Below are 22,550 nucleotides of genomic sequence, written 5' to 3' on the forward strand. Positions count from 1 at the left end.
ATGAATTTGAGTAGTGCTAAGAATATGGATATGTAACTGCAGATGACACTAGCCATGTGGATATGTAACTTCTTATTACACAAGTCATATGGATGTGTAACTACAGTTTACACAAGCCATATGGATGTGTAACTACCGTTTACACAAGCCATTGCATGTGTACCTGCTAAGTATATTTTTGTTTTACGTTTCAAGTGTGTAGTATTCGTAAAAATTGTTTTTATCTGTTCATTTAACCTATTTAAATTTTGGCTTCGGGTAGGTGTGGGCACTGTAAGAAGCTTGCACCAGAGTATGAGAAGCTTGGTGGAAACTTTAAGAAGGCTAAGTATGTTCTTATTGGAAAGGTTAAATGATTCTAACTTATTTACTTTTGATCTATATTGAGTTTTCGCAAGGAGCTGGTTTGTTTGGAATTCTCATTATTTATAGTGTGTTTGTTAAGATTTGGATGGTGTAATATATAATACAGGTCGACTGTGACGAACATAAAAGTGTCTGAGGTAAATATAACGTTTCTGGTTACCCAACACTTTAGTGGTTCCCCCAAGGTTCTTTGGAGCCAAAGAAGTAAGTGTTAAGAGTTAAAAGGACAGTGCTCATCTTTTAATTCGTGTAGTTAGTATTGTATTTCATATCGAATGCATTTGTCTTAGCTGTTAGCAATATATATATGCATAAACTGAATCGCTTAAACCTTGTAGATATGAAGGCCCATGTACAGTAGAAGCCTTTACTGAGTTTGTGAATACTGAAGCAGGTAAGCATTCAACAATTTCCCATATGATGTCGTTTCACTGTTTTATTCTGGTTAATATCTCTTCAGTTGTTTAAGTACATTGCTGAATGGTGCTAAGTGGTTATACTGTTGTTTCTGGATTGGATAATGTAGTAGCTCTCAGTTGTGCTGTAAGGAGAAAACATATGCTTCAATTTATTGAATCCTGTATTGAATTTGGAAGATGTCTTTCCCCTTTCCTTTCTTTATCTCCCCAAAATTTATTATACCTAAAGCGACTGCAAGAACCTAATCTATGCATATCATCTTTTATGTGGTATGAATTTATTTTATTCGATGGAGAATCGTCTTTCTAAACATCTCTGATATGCAGGAACTAATGTGAAGCTCGCAACAATTCCTTCCAGTGTAGTGGTTTTAACAGGAGAAAACTTCAATGAGATTGTCTTGGATGAAACCAAAGACATTTTGGTTAAGTTTTATGCACCTTGGTGAGTGTTCTTCAAAACTGACCGTCTTTAAATCATGATGATGACAATAAAAACGTTACCTTGCTGCTTCCCTCTCATTGAGAATTAACCTGCTGTCAGACTATTCCATGTAAACTTATCATGTTTCTTTTCCTTTGCAGGTGTGGTCACTGTAAAAGCCTTGCTCTCGTAAGTAAAAAAATAGACATTTCATTGTCGCTGACCCTTACTTCTAGGCAACATCTAAGGTGTCACATATGATTTATGCTTTTTATTCTAAGCTCTCATTTTCTTTATTTTCAGATCTATGAAAAGGTTGTTCGGCCTATAAATTGGAAGGAGATGTTGTCATTGCTAATCTGGATGCTGACAAACACAAGGATCTAACTGAAAGGTGGGTTAGATAAGACAATTAGTGAATTTGCATTCTGCTAAATTTGCAACTTGTATTAAGTGGTGCATGATATTTCATATGCTTATCAAATGCATGTGTCAATCCTACTTACACTGCTCGGATACATGTATAACTAAAAATTACACATGTCATATGCATGTGTAACTGCCAATTACACATCCCTATGACATATGTAACTACGACTTACACATTATATATGCATGTGTAACTGCGGATTACATGTAGTAGAGTTTGCTTGTGTATGAACTTTTTTCATTTTTTTTTTTAGTTGTTTTACTTCTTTTAACTGCCTTAGTATTCAAGATGTTCTTTAACACATTGTTATTTTCTACACAAACCAGATATTTTTACTAGCTTAGTCTAACACAGTGCACTATGACATTATTTGTTGGTGATATGTTATTTTCATTGTTGATATCCGCGCTGACAAGAAGAAAATCAAGGATGCTGTCAAGAAGATGTACAACATTCTAACAGAGAAAGTGAACACCTTTATCAGGTAAGCCTTCTTGATTACTTACGACTAGCTACTTCTTTCGTTGAAAGGTAGTATATGGATATATAGGTGAGCATATAGGTATAGAATGGTTTCACTTAACTCATTTTCCCTTTTACATCTGTTTAACTGCACATTACACAAGCCATATGCATGACAGTTTGCACATTTAACTAGCATTGACAGACTATGGATGTGTAACTAGTAGTTCCACATGCTAATTAAATGTGTAACTTCTAGTTGCACAAGCTAAATGGATGTGTATCTACTACTTACACATGCAAATTAGATGTGTAACTTATAGTTACACATGCTATATGTAACCTAATATGAAACTTCTATATGTTATTAGTTGATTGAAATAGCTTCAATCGACATATTACTTTAACTTTAACATTGCTGCTGTAATTTTAACAAAACAATGAGGTTTTAAACCTGGAATTTGATATATAATTGAAAAAATACTAATGTATATTTCAGCTTTTTCACATGTATAACTGTTAGTTACACTAGCCATATGCATCTTCAATTTTTCTTCTCTTTTATTTTTGTTGTTCTCTTAAATACTGAATAATATTTGTTTACATTTTTGTTTTGGAGTTGGTTCATATGTCTGTTCAGTGTAACTGTTATCAACATTAAGCACTTTTATGGACTATTTTTTGTTGTTCTCCTAAATATTGAACAATATTCTTTTGCATTTTTCTTTTGACACTGGTTCATGTTTGTTTGTTGTTATATTTCAGGTTTCCGATAAATTCATAAAAGCTAATTGCTTATTTGTAGTATTGGTCTCGCTGGAATTGGAGTTGACGCTGAATACACAAGTCAGATGCATGTGTAACTCTCAATTACACTAGATAGATGCATATGTAACTCTCAATTACACTACACAGATGCGTGTGTAACTTCTAGTTACACATGCTAAAAAAATATTATAAATGACTATTAAAGTAATACATGTATTTTTTGTATGCGTTCTTTTTGATGTCTACTTTTTCGATGTGTATCTTCTGGCATGTGTATCTTCTGTTTACACATTCACACTATACATTAATAATTTTGGGCCTAGATTTAATTATTTTGGGCTTAAATTTAAATTTTATTCAATTCGGGGCTTGACAATATATAAAAGGGTATGGATGTCTTTTAATAATTCGGGGCCTAGATTTAAACTTCTTTTAACTAGGGGACTCATATTATGGGTTATCCATGGGTCGGGCCTTAGCTTAAATTTCCCTTTTAGATATAACCTGCTCAAGTTCGCGGACTGGGTTCGCGGGCTTAAGCTCATGGAAGGAGTACACGAACTCCAGCAGAAAATCTCGGGCCGAGAAGTTCCGCCAGTTCGCGGATTAGTTCGCGGACTTGGCTCACGCCACTTCCATTTCTCTTGATCAACAAAGTTCGCAAACTTTGGTTCAAGGAATAAGGACTTATACATATATGTGTTTCCACAACAATGCTTATATCCTACCAATGGTTATGTAATCTAAACTCTCATTTCAATCATTGAAACATTCTCAGAGGACGGATATAGCCGTTATTCACAGACCATTTTTCGTCAGAGCAATTTTCAAAGTGATTGAAACATAACATGACTTTCATCACTAGGTAAAGATGAATTCGGCTAAAGCGAAAGCTTACCAACACATATTTCGAGAAATAGATAGGCGAGATAAACTCGGCTCAAAATAGCAAATGTGCATAATGAAAGTCTATATATCAAAACGACTTTTGTCTCAAGAGTAGGAGATAGAATAGATAGACTTTTGAGTGACAGATAAGTTCAAGTCTCCACATACCTTTTAGTCGATGAAGATCCACCAGTTCCTTGAGTAGTCCTTCGTCTTGTATGATGATTGCCATGGAGTCTTGAGCTCGACTACACTTTCTATCCTAATCCGAGACCTTTAGCTATGTAGGCTAGAAATCAAGACTTGTAGTTTTGATCACTAACATTGACAAACATGCTTGAGATAGCAACGCACGCGAGTTCGACCGAGCAATGCTCTACAATCTCCCCCTTTGTCAATTTTAGTGGCAAAACTATTAATACATATGGAATACAAAAAATAAATAAATTAACTTTTGTAGCTCCTATTCCACATGCCTAATCTTCAACATTACTCGAAATCTTCGTCACTTCCAAGTACTCCAATGATCCCAAAGGTTGTAAGTTTAGCATCATCGTTGTTGAAAATCCGTAGCTATAACAACAAGAAAACAATAGTTCTCAATCATTGTTATACATTGTCATAGTATCATTACACAACTTCAAAGTTCAATTGTATCACAACTTCAACAACAATACCATGGTGATATGTATCACTCCCCCTTGGTCAATACTCCGTCTCAAATGGAAACCACTCCCGTTACATAATGATCCGAAAACCATATGTATTTGTAGTATGAATTACATATTAATTCTCCCCTTTTTGTCAATAAAATTGGCAAAGGTACAAGAACGGGATCCTAATGAAATTTTCGAAAGAGACATTTCATGACCAAAAGAGAGAACACACATCATCTTATTTAGATGCAATCATAAAGCCGAAGCTAAATGCATTCATCAAGGAGTTTAAAGATACAAGATAACCCCTATAATATTCCACAGCCGCACTCCCCACAAAGATTTGGCAATTAAGCGCAAGTTCAAAAAGAACTCTCCCCCATAAAATGTCATTCCCAAGGGAACAACAAGAGCGACCTTAATTTCGAAAGAAAAGAAGGATTTCTTTGGACATAGCAAATCACATACAAGTATGAATTTGAATCCAAAATATTAAATTAACCACAAGAAGTTCATGATAAATCTAATCGACAAATGCTCAAACATAAGTAAACTTATGGAGACTTAAGAGCGCTCAATTAGATTAATCACAAGAAAACCCATAATTAATCTAATCGAAATACACAACCAAATTAACCACAAAAGTAATCAATTTAATTGGTCATACTCACATAAGAGAGTCTATGGAGCAATGACTAAGTTAATCATGAAAACAATCAACCCAGTTATGAACTCTCAAACATAAGAAGGCTTATGGAGTCATAACTAAATAACCAAACAAGATGATTAATTTAGTTCAAAATGCTCAACATAAAGTACCTTACGACACAACAACATAGATAATCAAAATAATCAACTTGGTTGTTTAATGCTCAACATAAGACACTTTTACGGAGCCTCACAGTAATACATAAAATATGGATCAGGGAAGATCAATTACTGCGGAATACACAAGGATTCATTCTATTTTCCATCACTATTTGCATAACGACATTCAATAGACATAATCCTTGCAAACAAAAGATTTTAACCTATCTTCCATCAATAATTGACATAATAGGATTAACTTTTTTATTTGTCCAAAGTCTATTCATTCTTTTATCAATACATGCATATCGATCATAAACGACTTTACTTTTGACAAAGTATGGGACAATCAAGTTCACGGACGCAAACGCACATATCCAATAATAATATTGCAACATATAAAACCATAAAGATTAATACTGCAAAAATCATCTTCCAAACAAATTTAGAATTTAACCAAATAAATCTAAAAACAAGAAGATGAAAACGTTGGACATAGCTATGTGTAATCACAATAATGGCTATTCCAAACTCTAGTTATTCTTCTAAAAAAACAAGAAAAATAGAAGATTTACTAGATAATAAGACCTTTGAAGAATTCTTTATCGTCCCCGAACTTCTTGTCGTCAACAACCATTGGAACATAAGGTTCATTAAGGTAGGAGTTTATATCAATAAATCTTCTCGGTTGATGTTGTCAAACCAGGGCCTTCTGAATCTCATGAGTCTTATACACAAAATCCTTTATTTGTTGAATCTCCTTTCGCATTTCCTTCAACTCTTCAAGAACACCAGAAAACTTCTGAGAGTTTGAAGGAACGACTCTTGGCTTCCTCACATTCCTTCGTTTTCTTTTCAGGGTAGGAGATAACGGAGATTTTTCTTTTTCCTTTATGATTGATGGCTTAACAATCACATTAACATCTTTTTCATCAGAAGACATCATGCTTGGAGTATCCATAACGTATGGGTTTGTGAGAGGAAATCACAAATTGAACTCAACAAGTAGTCTTGAGATAAAAAAGAGGTTTTGAGGAAGGAAAAAGGAATGTAGGGTTTCGAAACCTTTAAACAGATTCGTACACGTCCAACTCACAACCCTATAAAGAGTCAAATTATCGATAATAACCCTCCTTTGTTGATAGACAGGGAAGAACAAAAACTAAGAAAAAGAAAGAAAACTTTTCCTAAATCCTGAGAGGTACAAAATCATTGTCTCTTTTGATCAGGCACATGAGACAAGATTTCCAAATCAACACAATCAAGTTGCGGTGCGGTGAACAACAATTTGTCCATCATTTTCCTCTTGAGAGGAATCCTCAGACTTCTGTCTATCAAAATGACTTGACCACACTTTCTTCTCTAATGGTCTTGGATTATCCTTGGAAACTAACTTCTTAGATGAAGATAAGATCCTACATACCTCAGCGGTCTTCTGAGCAAGTTTAAGCTTCCTTGCTAAATGATTTTCTCTTCGTTGAAGTTTGTTGACGTGCCTCAATTGGTGTTTGTACTTGTAACACCTTGAAATTTCATGACCCTTTAGAGAACAATATGAACAGTCAAACTAGGATATTAATCAGGCTTCTGAGATGTGCATGCAGCTAGACACATGGTGGAACCTGAAACATTACAAACAGAGTTTCCAAGAAATGGGTCCATTTTTTCTTCCAGATTAGTTGGATTATCTTCTGAAAGAATATTGAGATTGATGTATATATTGCTACAGTTATCAAAATAAACATTTTCACCAAGAAGTGCAACACGATTTCTCGTCTTCATTAGAATCATGGCTGTCAGACATTTCATCGAGAGTTGCAGCAAGACCTTTGTTCCCAGTGTATTTTCTATGATTTGGACACTCGTTTGCAAAATGACCAAATCCTTTACATTTAAAGCACTGAGGAATATCCTCATCATCAGTCTCATCTGTTTCCCTGTTTTTAGGAGGAATACGATTATGAGGTTTAACTGATGCTTTAGGTTTATCTCTGGAGAACCGTTTACTTCTCTTCAACAGAAGATCTCTAAACTGTCTTGTGATCATCGAGACTGACTTTTCAAGATCTTCATCTGATGAATCTGTCTCAGAATGATCATCTTCAGATATATACACTTTTTTACTCTCATCAAGTAATTTAGTGTCCTTTTGTGCTTTGAACGCAACATCCTTAGTTTTGGATGAATGTTCGTGATCAAAGATCTTAAGCTTCCCAACCAGCGTATTTCTGGAAAGATTATCAAGGTTATTTCCCTCAACGATGGCATGCTTCTTATAGTCGTATCTAGATGGTAGCGATCTGAGAATTTTCATCACAATGTCCTTTTCAAGAATAGTCTTACCCAATGCAAAAGATGCATTAACAATTTCAGACACTTTGTGATTAAACTCATCAAATATTTCTTCATCTGCCATACAAAGGTTTTCCCAATCGTAATTAAGGTTTTGAAGCCTAGCTTCCTTTTCACTGGAGTTACCTTCGAATACGGTTTCCAAGATATCCCAAGCTTCTTGCGACTTAGTGCAATTAGTCACATGGTGCTGAAGATTTGGGGTAATGGCATGTATGATCGCATTTAAACCGTCGGAGTTTTGCTTTGAAGCAAGTATCTCAGTAGGGCTGTATTCACCAATAGGTTTGGGAACGTTTACATCTCCAACTGCCACAACGGGAGGATCATAGCCATTAACAACATATACCCATGATTAAAATCACGCGCTTGAAGAAAAGCTCGCATAGCAATTTTCCACCATAAGTAATTTGAGCCATCGAAGACTGGTGGCACGTTAATTGAGATAACACCTTTGTCCATAGAGTCAGATCGCTACAAACACAGACTTGTAAGGTCTTGAACGTGTTTGTCTGCTCTGATACCAATTAAAAAAGCGGGGGTATAACAACCACACCCAATATTTCGCTTAGCAATCTGTATGGACAAAGTCCAATATACTTTTGTGAGAATCAACTAGACAGTTAGACTCAATCAATGAAAAGTATATCAAAGAGTTTATATCTCAATCTCTCGATTTGATCTTTACTCAAGCAAATAGAAATCTGCGAGTCTTTATCAAAGAGAGATAACTTGGATGGTACCAAAGACTAATATCCAAGTGTCAATCAATTTAAATCAACAACCAAAAAGGTCAGATATTCTAATTGATTGAACAACGCACAACCTGTGATATTTCAATTATATAAAAAAATATAATGCGGAATAGAAATAACACAGACACCAGAATTTTGTTAACGAGGAAACCGTAAATGCAGAAAAACCCCGGGACCTAGTCCAGATTAAACACACACTGTATTAAGCCACTACAGACACTAGCCTACTCCAAACTAAGAGTTGCTACACCCCAAAGTCGAAGACTTTAATAAACAAATCTGTATAACACAGAAAAGTCTACGATAATAGATAAATCCGTCTCCCACGAATATACCTACGAGTTTTGTTCCGTCTTTTGATAAATCAAGGTGAACAGGAACCAATCAATAATACCAGACTTATATTCCCGGAGAACAGCTTAGTATTATCAATCACCTCATAATAATCTTAATCGACGCCGCGAAAAAAGATATTGTGGAATCACAAACGATAAAACGAGGTTTGTTTGTGATTACTTTTCTATCTTGCCTATCAGAGATATAAAATCTCAAGCCAATTATTTCACTTGTACTCGTACGATAGAAGATGCAAGATCAGATCACGCAACTACAAGAAAACTAGTATCGGTCTGGCTTCACAATTCCAATGAAGTCTTTAAGTCGTTAACCTGGTTTAGAAGAAGAAACCAAAGGTTAAAGGAGAATCGACTCTAGCTTAGCAGAACTAGTATGACACAGAATGTGTGGGGATTAGGTTTCCCAGTTGCTAGAGTTCTACTTTATATACACTTTTAAATCAGGGTTTTCAATCAATGTTAGCTTAGTAACAAAGCATTCAATATTCACCGTTAGATGAAAACCTGATTAGATTCAATCTAATATTTATCAACCGTTAGATCGAAAACTTAGCTTGTCACGAAAACTTAGCTTGTCACACACAAATGAAATGCCCAATTTTGGGTTTATGAACCGTACCCAAATATTAACATTTGTTGGTTCAACAAGTCAACCAAATGGTTAGCCATATGATTACTCTCATATCAACCTTATTCTTCTTCACCATAACTAGTTCAAATGACTCAAATGAACTAGTTAGAGAGTTGTTCAATTGCTTAGATCTTATGTAACTACACAAGACACAATCGAAGCAAAATCGGTTTGATTCACTCGAATCGGTTCATGAACTTTATAGCCACGGTTTGCAAAAGCATTCCTTAGTTTAAATAAACATGAGTTCAAGAACAACCGGTTTTAGATATAACCTGCTCAAGTTTGCGGACTGGGCTCGCGGACTTAAGCTCATGGAAGGAGTACACAAACTCCAGCAGAAAATCTCGAGCCGAGAAGTTCCGCCAGTTCGCGGACTTGGCTCACGCCACTTCCATTTCTCTTGATCAACAAAGTTCGCAAAATTTGGTTCAAGGAATAAGGACTTACACATATATGTGTTTCCACAACAATGCTTATATCCTACCAATGGTTATGTAATCTAAACTCTCATTTCAATCATTGAAACATTCTCAGAGGACGGATATAACCGTTATTCACAAACCATTTTTCGTCAGAGCAATTTTCAAAGTGATTGAAACATAATATGACTTTCACCACTAGGTAAAGATGAATTCGGCTAAAGCGAAAGCTTACCAACACATTATTCGAGAAATAGATAGGCGAGATAAACTCGGCTCGAAATAGCAAATGTGCATAATGAAAGTCTATATATCAAAACGACTTTTGTCTCAAGAGTAGGAGATAGAATAGATAGACTTTTGAGTGACGGATAAGTTCAAGTCTCCACATACCTTTTAGTCGATGAAGATCCACCAGTTCCTTGAGTACTCCTTCGTATTGTATGATGATTTCCATGGAGTCTTGAGCTCAACTACACTTTCGATCCTAGTCCGAGACCTTTAGCTATGTAGGCTAGAAATCAAGACTTATAGTTTTGATCACTAACATTGACAAACATGCTTGAGATAGCAACGCATGCGAGTTCGACCGAGCAATGCTCTAACACCGCACATATAAGAACTTAACCACTTATCACTGGTTCAAATAATCAAGTTAAAAAGATGAAGTTATATGCATGCAATAAGACTTGTAGTATGTAGATCTTCATGAGCTTTAGTACTACCATGCACATGTTATAAACGTGTATTCATCCAAACAAATATGTGTTATCATCAGGTCACACCATCATAAGTTAATCCTTATTTGAATAGGGCCAAGCAACAACATCCATGTACATTCTGATAGCAACCACTTACCGTATTTCCCGACGATTCCATCCTTTTTTGTACGCTTATCCTGTCTCCACAATAAATATGTGAAGGCATTAATATAAAAAATAATAAATCAAATTGGAATTTCTTTTAACCAAATCAGGGAAATATACATAACAAGTAGTGTAAACCACTAACAACAAATACCGTTAACCAAAAATTTGGAAAATACACATAACAAATGATTTTTCTTCAGTACAATGTATATGTATTGTGACGTTGGAGTACGGCATTTACGCACTAATTTTACGGAGAACACCACAAAATGAAAATGAAAAGAAAAACAAAACAGTAAACAACTATCACCCACATTTTTCTACATATAATGTTCTTCCAACCTAGAAAACTCATTAGTCAGTCCAGAACTATGCATGTTCTTCCAACCAAGAATACATGAAATATGAACACGTAAGTATGTGAAATATGTACTCGACAAAAATCATCCAAACCTTCATAGGATACCCCTAAACATTCAGAAATGAATAAAAAGAAATAACTCTCGCAAATATGGTAAAAATATCAAAAGGACACAACAATCTCCAATTATCGCAAATACGTATCTTCAAATCAGGTATGCTCAAAGCAAAAGTAACAAAGTATGCAAAATGAAGTTTTTTATAATACACATATGAATAACAGTAAATATTTGGATGAGAACTACACATATTGAATCTGTAAATGTAACCTGATGTAACAATATTAAAACAACTCATACAATGAACAGTACAACCAATACACAATGATTCAGCTAATTACAATTCCAGATAATCTTATGAATTACCAAGAAATTATGCACCGTACATACAAGACATTGAACACATCAAAATAATACTGCTCATTTTACATGAAACTAACCTGAAAAATTATCAATCAGATTATAATCCACCACGAAGAACAACAACGAACCTGCGAAAACAAAACAAAAAAACAAATTAACACACAACTAATAGATACAAAAAAACTTGTCATCTTTAGGTAATCCATATATGAACTGCTGATTCATTATCTAAATGAACTCAAAGACAAAAAAAAAACTAATGAGTCTATGACTATAATAGAATTGAAACAATTTTAATTCACTATCTTATATATGTACTGCTAGATCATACGAGTTAACTAAATAAAACTATGAACATAACAAAATTAAAATATTTCTTTTCAGTATTCTATATATGTACCTCTAACTCATAACTAAAAATCAACTGCATATCAAAATTAAAACAACTATTTCTCAGTATTACATATATGTACTTCTAGATCAAACAGAAAAAGTAAATAAAACTATGAATACAACAAAATGAAAGCAGTATATCGGTATGCCATATATGTACTGCTGAATCAAACAATCTGTAACAAACAAACAAACATGATTTTAACAACAAAAAAAAAAGAAGCGAAAACAAAAATATAATCATATCGAAAGTTAAAAGAAGCTAAAAACATAATAATCTAATCATAAAATCGAATAGTTACAAGATTCATAAACAACCAACAAAAATGAACAAAAATCTAACTTAAATATTACAAAAATAATGAATTCGAGTTACAAAAACATCATTATTATGATCTGATCATCGTGAATCAGTTGAAAACAAACTTAAACCATCACTAAATCGATCTAGTCATCAAGATTGAGTTGAAAACAAATCAAAAAGACAAAAATATAAATAGTAGGAGAAAGAAGAATGAAAGATTATCACACAACATACTTGAAAACCAAAAAAAATTAGCAGAAACCCTAGGTCGACAATTCCAGAAGCAGAAAAAGGAGAGAGAGAAAAATTTTGGATTTGAGAAAAACTAATGGAGAAAATTTTGGGAATCTTGAAATATCTGTAAAAAGAAGGAAGGTTATTTCTGGAAGTTTTAAATTACACGTAATTGGTCTCGCATGTGTGACGGACCTGGAATTAAAATTTTTGGTCCAATATTTTCTTTCTTTAAAACTTTGGACCTCCCATTATGGTTTCTTAATGGGTGGACCTGCCACTAACTAGGTCTACTATATTAGTACCTCTTGGTAATTCCTACTAATGACAAATGGTTTGCGCTACAAAAAGTTCATGCAGCGCAAATTCACTAGCTGACAAAAAAGGGATGTTGCTATAATCTTTAAATGAGCCCCTTAACCATATATTTTTAATGGGTCCATAATCTGAAATCTTCTAACAATACCTAAGACATGTTAGTACCTATATTAGGGAAGATTATTGGAAAATTATGCCAGAATTCCTTTTTCATGTTCGTGTGGGATGAGCCGTATGGAAGAATTCCTTTTTCATGTCCATGTGGGGTGAACCGTATATACTCGTGCATAACCGTGGTCGAATAGTGGGTAGTGGAGTTATTAGGGCATCTGAAAATGCAGGGGTACCAAAATACACCACCAACTGTTTAGGTTAATTACTGAATCACTTGCGTTTACTTTGTGATTCCAAAGATCAATTTCCAAGTATCAATCTAGTTGTATCCAACAAACAAGGATGGGATGTATCTACTATAATTGATTAATGTACAACCTGTAATATTTCAATTATAAAGATAAACAATATAATGCGGAAAAAGAAATAATACAGACACATAGAATTTTGTTAACGAGTAAACCACAAATGCAGAAAAACTGAGGACCTAGTCCAGTTTGAACACCGTTCTGTATTAAGCCGCTACTGACACTAGCATACTACCAATTAAGTTCGACTGTAATGTAATTGAGACCGAGTTAAACCCTCCCAGCAATTCAGTTACGTACAGTTGCGTTCTTTACGCCTCTTGAATCCCAGCAAGACTCCGCGCAATAGATTCCCTTAGTTGACGTCTGACCAACTAAGAGTTGCTTCAACTCAATTGAAGACTTTAAACCAATCTTCCTCCCACAGATAATCCTACATCTAATTTCCTTTATGATCAAAAAGTTTGATTAAGGGATGGAAATCGGTAGAAATAGAAAAAGTCTAGCTAACCTCAAAATCTGGACTTATTCAACCCGAAGTGAAGCCTAGATTATTATTCACCTCACAAGTATAAAACTTGTGGAATCAACAAAGTCTGAGACGAAGAGAACTTTGATGATTTCTATATATCTTGGTCGAGTGAGCAGCTCAACAATCGAACAAGATCAGGACACTCGAGCTATCAAGATAAACAATTACTGGACCTGGCTTCACAAACCCCAATAAAGTCTTTGTAGTCGCTAAACCCTAAAAAGGTTTTAGAAAGATGACGACTCTAGTTGCAACTAGGACCCCAAGAAAAGTAGTGTCGGGATTCAAAGATCCTAGTTACTTGAAGTTCCCCTTTTATGGACATCTAAAGCATAGGTTGCTTTAGGTTTAAGCTAAGATAGCTTTGGAACCAAGCAATCAATATCCACCATTAGATGAATCTTTGAATCTGATTTATATAAACAAGAAAACATTCTGGTTAGATGAAACCGTAACGAACCGTGTATAAATATTATGTTCAAGGTGGTTAGACGAAACTAGTCGATTTGAACTTATAAGCACACTTAAGACTTTAACCTTGAGTCACAATCATGTGATCAAACAAGTCTAGTGTTTTTTAGAAATTTGATCATTATCTCGTAGAAATAACTTTATTGCATTTGAAATAATCGACATGGTTAGTATATGTACAAAGTACAATACCATAGACATTCGTGAGTCAGGTCAGTCACAGTATGTGTACCGATTTGTATACTATTAAGCACAACCAAGTTTCGGAGTTCACAGAACTATTTAGGTATGTGTACCTTAGTCAATTGGGATTAGTAGAGACATTCAGACGCTTTTCATGCAAGAGATTTTGGGTGACTCTTCATGAGTTTAGAAATTTTGAGAGACTCTCTGAATGATTTTCAAGGAATTATGGTGATTCATTGAGACAATAAAACATATACGAATTTCGGCTTACACACATGAGACAAATAATATATTTATTTATTTTACAAAATGAATATATGAATATTTCAATAAAGATATATTAGTCCATGCAAGGTGTTAGAGCATAGCTCGGTTGAACTCACCAAGCGTTGGTATATCAAGTTTGGTTGTCATATTTTAGTAAATCAAAACTTAATTAAAGAGTCGTTTGATTATGTACCAGAGACAACTTCGTGTAGGTTAGGCTAGAAAGATTAGGATAATGAGACATACAAGTATTACTCGAAGACTTGAAAAATGTGAAGAAGTAACAAGCTACATCGACGACATCATCCTTCCTTTTGAGGTTAGTAATATTTTGACTTGAACTGTTTCATTCCCAACGTATCTTTCAAGTCGTGCTATATTGAAAACATAACTGCGAAGCTGTGAATGTTTATACTCTAGTAGACATAGTGTTAAGGAATTACAATACGAAGTATAACGCTTATCTTTTGAACTTCGTATATAAGACATCGACATAATCGTATGAATGCTATTGTGATTATGTGTATGGGTATGGGTGAAGATTTCGTCTTAGAAAAGAATGTTTACATTCGTTTAAAGGAAGTACATTCATGAACTTGTTTTATGAATCGAAAGTGAAATCGTTAGGCTTATTGGTATTGTTATTCATTGCATATCTTTGGATTACCAATATGTGTGAGTTAGTAGAACCGATCATAACTTGTTATGTATCTTGGTAAAACTAGTCACAATGCCTGAGTTATGTATTGGTATGACTTTTATTAGTGTAACCGATCCTAAGTAATCACCTAAGATGGTATGATCGATATTTGTAATTGGTGTGACCGATCCTAGTAATTGGTATAACCGATCCTAGTAATGGTGTGACCGATCACAAAAGAATGTGTAATCGATCCTTGTAATTGGTGTAACCAGTCCTGGTAATTGGTGTAACCGATCCTGGTAACTGGTGTGACCGATCACAAGTAATACCATGAGAATATGGTAACCGGTCCTGGTAATTGATGTAACCGGTCCTAGTAACCATATTAAGGTAGAACTGATCCTTGTGTTTGGTAGAACCGAAGACCCATTGAAAAAGCGGGGGTCTAACAACCACACCCAATATTTCGCTTAGCAATCTGTATGGACAAACTCCAATATACTTTTATAAGAATCAACTAGACAGTTAGACTCAATCAATGAAAAGTATATCAAAGAGTTTATATCTCAATCTCTCGATTTGATCTTTACTCAAGCAAATAGAAATCTGCGAGACTTTATCAAAGAGAGATAACTTGGATGGTACCAAAGACCAATATCTAAGTGTCAATCAATTTAAATCAACAACCAAAAAGGTCGGATATTCTAATTGGTTGAACAACGCACAACCTGTGATATTTCAATTATATAAACAAATATAATGCAGAATAGAAATAACACAGACATCAGAATTTTGTTAACGAGGAAACCGCAAATGCAGAAAAACCCCGGGACCTAGTCCAGATTGAAAACACACTGTATTAAGCCGCTACAGACACTAGCCTACTCCAAACTAACTTCGGTCTGGACTGTAGTTGAACCCCAATCAATCTCACACTGATCCAAGGTACAGTTATGCTCCTACGCCTCTTATCCCATCAGGATATTGCGCACTTGATTCCCTTAGCTGATCTCACCCACAACTAAGAGTTGCTACAACCCAAAGTCGAAGACTTTAATAAACAAATCTGTATCACACAGAAAAGTCTACGATAATAGATAAATCCGTCTCCCACGAATATACCTACGAGTTTTATTCCGTCTTTTGATAAATCAAGGTGAACATGAACCAATCAATAATACCAGACTTATATTCCCGAAGAACAGCTTAGTATTATCAATCACCTCATAATAATCTTAATCGACGCAGCGAAAAAAGATATTGTGGAATCACAAACGATGAGACGAGGTTTGTTTGTGATTACTTTTCTATCTTGCCTATCAGAGATATAAAATCTCAAGCCAATTATTTCAATTGCACTCGTACGATAGAAGATGCAAGATCAGATCATGCAACTACAAGAAAAGTAGTATCGGTCTGGCTTCACAATTCCAATGAAGTCTTTAAGTCGTTAACCTGGTTTAGAAGAAGAAACCAAAGGTTAAAGGATAATCGACTCTAGCTTAGCACCACTAGTATGACACAAAATGTGTGGGTATTAGGTTTCCCAGTTGCTAGAGTTCTCCTTTATATACGCTTTTAAATCAGGGTTTGCAATCAATGTTAGCTTAGTAACAAAGCATTCAATATTCACCGTTAGATGAAAACCCGATTAGGTTCAAGCTAATATTTCCCAACCGTTAGATCGAAAACTTAGATTGTCACACACAAATGAAATGTCCAATTTTGGGTTTATGAACCGTACCCAAACATTAACATTTGTTGGTTCAACAAGTCAAGCAAATGGTTAGCCATATGATTACTCTCATATCAACCTTATTCTTCTTCACCGTAACTAGTTCAAATGACTCAAATGAACTAGTTAGAGAGTTGTTCAATTACTTAGATCTTATGTAACTACACAAGACACAATCGAAGCAGAATCGGTTTGATTCACTCGAATCGGTTCATGAACTTTATAGCCACGGTTTGCAAAAGCATTCCTTAGTTTAAATAAACATGAGTTCAAGAACAAAAGGTTTTAGATATAACCTGCTCAAGTTCGCGAACTCGGTTCGCGGACTTAAGCTCATGGAAGGAGTACACGAACTCCAGCAGAAAATCTCGGGCCGAGAAGTTCCGCCAGTTCGCGGACTGAGTTCGTGGACTTGGTTCGCGGACTTGGCTCACGCCACTTCCATTTCTCTTGATCAACAAAGTTCGCAAACTTTGGTTCAAAGAATAGGGACTTATACATATATGTGTTTCCACAACAATGCTTATATCCTACCAATGGTTATGTAATCTAAACTCTCATTTCAATCATCGAAACATTCTCATAGGACGGATATAGCCGTTATTCACAGACCATTTTTCGTCAGAGCAATTTTCAAAATGATTGAAACATAACATGACTTTCGTCAGGTAAAGATGAATTCGGCTAAAGCGAAAGATTACCAACACATATTTCGAGAAATAGATAGGCTAGATAAACTCGGCTCGAAATAGCAAATGTGCATAATGAAAGTCTATATATCAAAACGACTTTTGTCTCAAGAGTAGGAGATAGAATAGATAGACTTTTGAGTGACAGATAAGTTCAAGTCTCCACATACCTTTTTGTCGATGAAGATCCACCAGTTCCTTGAGTAGTCCTTCGTCTTGTATGATGATTGCCATGGAGTCTTGAGCTCAACTACACTTTCTATCCTAGTCCGATACCTTTAGCTATGTAGTCTAGAAATCTTTATAGTTTTGATCACTAACATTGACAAACATGCTTGAGATAGCAACGCGTGCGAGTTCGACTGAGCAATGCTCTAACAATCTCCCCCTTTGTCAATTTTAGTGGCAAAACTTTTAATACATATGGAATACAAAAAATAAATAAATTAACTTTTGTAGCTCCTATTCCACATGCCTAATCTTCAACATTACTCGAAATCTTCATCACTTCCAAGTACTCCAATGATACCAAAGGTTGTAAGTTTAACATCATCGTTGTTGAAAATCCATAGCTATAACAACAAGAAAACAATAGTTCTCAATCATTGTTATACAGTGTCATAGTATCATTACACAACGTCAAAGTTCAATTGTATCACAACCTCCACAATAATACTATGGTGATATGTATCACTCCCCTTAGTCCATACTCCATCTCACATGGAAACCACTCCCCCTTACATAATGATCCGAAAACCATATGTATTTTTAGTGTGAACTACATATTTAATTCTCCCCCTTTTTTTCAATAAAATTGGCAAAGGTACAAGAACGGGATCCTAATGAAATTTCCGAAAGAGACATTTCATGACCAAAAGAAAGCAAAAATATCAACTTGTTCTCTAGATGAAATCATAAAGCCGAAGCTAAATGCATTCATCAAGGAGTTTAAAGATACAAGATAACCCCTATAATATTCCACAGCCGCACTCCCCACAAAGATTTGGCAATTAAGCGCAAGTTCAAAAAGAACTCTCCCCCATAAAATGTCATTCCCAAGGGAACAACAAGAGCGACCTTAATTCCGAAAGAGAAAAGAAGGATTTCTTTGGACATAACAAATCACATACAAGTATGAATTTGTATCCAAAATATTAAATTAACCACAAGAAATTCATGATTAATTTAACCAAAAATGCTCAACACAAGTAAACTTATGGAGACTTAAGAGCGCTCAATTAGATTAATCACAAGTAAACCCATAATTAATCTAATCGAAATACACAACCAAATTAACCACAAAAGTAATCAATTTAATTGGTCATACTCACATAAGAGAGTCTATGGAGCAATGAATAAGTTAATCATGAAAACAATCAACCCAGTCATGAACGCTCAAACATAAGAAGACTTATGGAGTCATAACTAAATAACCAAACAAGATGATTAGTTTAGTTCAAAATGCTAGACATAAAGTACCTTATGGAACAACAACATAACTAATCAAAAATAATCAACTTGGTTGTTTAACGCTCAACATAAGACACTTTTATGGAGCCTCACAGTAATACATAAAATATGGATCAGGGAAGATCAATTACTGCGGAATACACAAGGATTCATTCTATTTTCCATCACTATTTGCATAACGACATTCAATAGACATAATCCTTGCAAACAAAAGATTTTAATCTATCTTCCATCAATAATTGACAATATAGGCTTAACTTTTGTATTTGTCAAAAGTCCATTCATTCTTTCATCAATACATGCATATCAATTCATGAACGACTTTACTTTTGACAAGATATGGGACAATCAAGTTCACGGACGCAAACACACATATCCCATAACAATATTGCAATATATAAAACCATAAAGATTAATACTGCAAAAATCATCTTCCAAACAATTTAGAATTAAAACCAATAAATCTAAAAACATGAAGATGAAAACGTTGGACATAGCTATGTGTAAAAAAGCGGGGGTCTAACAACACCACCCAATATTTCGCTTAGCAATCTCTATGGACTAACTCCGAAATACTTTGCTAGAGAATCAACTAGACAGTCAGACTCAATCTAGATAAAAGTATCTCAAGGAGTTAATATCTCTCTCTTGTTTTTGATATTACTCAAGCTAATAGAAATCAGCGAGTCCTAATCAAACACAAGGAATACTTGGACGGTACCAAAGACCAATGTCCAAGGATCAATCAATATTAATCAACAACCAAAGGTCGGATTTCCAATTGATTTATTCAAACGCACAACAAATTTCTAATTGATTGATTCAAACGCACAACCTGTATTATTTCAATTATTTAAACAAATATAATGCGGAAATAGAAATAACACAGACACCAAAATTTTGTTAACGAGGAAACCGCAAATGCAGGAAAAACCCCGGGACCTAGTCCAGATTGAATACACACTGTATTAAGCTGCTCAGACACTAGCCTACTCCAAGCTAACTTCAGACTGGACTATAGTTGAACCCCAATCAGTCTCCCACTAATTCAAGGTACAGTTGTACTCCCTATGCCTCTGATCCCAATAGGATACTACACACTTGATTCCCTTAGCTGATCTCACCCACAACTAAGAGTTGCTGCAACCCAAAATCGCAGACTTGATAATAAACAAATCTGTCTCACACAGAAAAGTATATCAACGGATAAATCTGTCTCCCACAGAAGAACCCTAGGTTTTTGTTCCGTCTTATGATATGAAATCAAGGTGAACAGGAACCAATTGATAATCCGGTCTTATATTCCCGAAAAACAACCTAGATTAATCAATCACTTCTCAATAGTCTTACTTGTATAAACAAGAGGACGTCGAGGAATCACAAACAGTGAGACGAATATGTTTGTGACTTCTTTATCTTGCCTATCGGAGAACTCTCACGATCTCAAGCCAATCAATAAGATTGTACTCGTACGATAGAAGATGCAAGATCAGATCACATAACTACGATAAAAGTAGTATCGGTCTGGCTTCACAATCCCAATGAAGTTTTTAAGTCGTTAACCTGGTTTTAGAGAAGAAAACCAAAGGTTAGAGGAGAATCGACTCTAGCGAGAGCACTAGTATCACACAGACGTGTGGGGATTAGTTTTTCCCAATGCTAGATGTCTCCTTTATATAGTCTTCAAATCAGGGTTTTGCCTTAGGTACAAAGCAATCAATATTCACCGTTAGATGAAAACCTGATTTAGATTCAAGCTAATATTTCTCAACCGTTATATCGAGAACTTAGCTTGTCACACACACTTGAGATATACGTTTACTGGGTTTGTAAAAACCGTGCCCAAACGTGTACGTGTATGTTGGTTCAACATAGTAACCCAAAAGGTTAACCATATGAGCATTTCATATTAACCTTGTTCTTCTTCACCATAACTAGTTCAATTGACTCAAATGAACTAGTTAGAGAGTTGTTCAATTGCTATGAGATCTTATGTAACTACACAAGACATAATTGAAACAAAGATGATTTGATTCGATTTGAATCGGCTCATGAACTTTATATCCACGGTTTCCATACTGCATTCCTTAGTAATTTAAGTTTCATGTTCAAAGCACATCTTTAGATCATAACCCACTCAAGTTCGCAAACAAGTTCACGGACTTAAGGCAACCAGCGTAGTTTTCCAAACTCAACAGAAAATCTCGGCAAAGTGACTTCCGCCAGTTCGCGGACTAAAGACGCAAACGAGTTTTTGGAAATCCCAATAGAAATTCTCGATAAGAGAACTTCCTTAAGTTTACGGACCGAGTTCGCAAACTGAGTTCGCGGACTTGGTAAATCCAACTCCTCCGGTTTCTCTCAATCAACAAAGTTCACAAACGTCGGATTAATGAATAGGACTTATGCACATATGTGTTACCACACAATGCTTATATCCATCATTGGTTATATACACCTAAACTCTCATTACAACCATTGAAACATTCTTAGAGGACGTTATATAGTTGTTACACTATTTCTCGTCAAAGCGATTTTCAAAGTGATTGAAACATTATGACTTTCGTCATTAGGTGAAGATAAACCCGATCAAAGCGAAACGCTTTACCAACACATGATTTCGAGATATAGATAGGCGAGATATACTCGGCTCGAAATATTAAATGTGTATGATCCAGTCTATATAGCATACGACTTTTGTCTCATAAGAATCAGGAGATAGAGTAGATATACTTTTGAGTGATAGATAAGTTCAAGTCTCCACATACCTTTTTGTTGATGAAGTTCCACGGTTCCTTGAGTAGATCTTCGTCGTTGTATGATGAATCGCCATGAAGTCCTTGAGCTCAACTACACTTTTCTATCCTAGTCCTAGACTTATCTATGTAGACTAGAAATCAAGACTCATAGTTCTGAACACTAACATTGACAAACATGCTTGATATAGCAACGCATGCGAGGTCGACCGAGCTATGCTCTAACAATCTCCCCCTTTGTCAATTTTAGTGACAAAACTATTAATACATATGGAATACAAAAAAGATAAACTTTAGTGGCTCCTATTCCATAGTCTAATCTTCAACGTTCCCTGAAATCTTCGTCCTTCCAAGTACTCCAATGATCCCAAAGGTTGTAAGTTTAGCATCACCATTGTTGAAGATCCGTAGCTATAACAATGAGAGAAATCGAGATTCTCGATCATCATTATACAGTGACATAGTATTATTATGTAACATCAAAGTCCAATTGCATCACGACTTTAACAATAATACTACGGTGATATGTATCACTCCCCCTTAGTCGATACTCCATCTCACATGGAAACCACTCCCCCTTACACAATGATTCGAAAACCATATGTATATGTAGTAGAACTATACATTAATTCTTCCCCTTTTTGTCAATAAAAAAGGTACAAGAACGGGATCCTAATGAAATTTCCGATAAGAGACGTTTCATAGACTAAAAGAAAAAAATACATACCAACTTAATTTAGATG

The 22,550-nt window shown here is 35.1% G+C and overlaps 1 pseudogene; it reads left to right on the top strand.

Annotated features, from left to right (window-relative positions):
• LOC113279400 overlaps positions 1 to 22,550 on the top strand; it is a 69,944-nt pseudogene continuing 47,394 nt past the window's right edge.

This window comes from Papaver somniferum, chromosome 5 (genome assembly GCF_003573695.1).
Source record: "Papaver somniferum cultivar HN1 chromosome 5, ASM357369v1, whole genome shotgun sequence".
Lineage (NCBI taxonomy): Eukaryota > Viridiplantae > Streptophyta > Magnoliopsida > Ranunculales > Papaveraceae > Papaver > Papaver somniferum.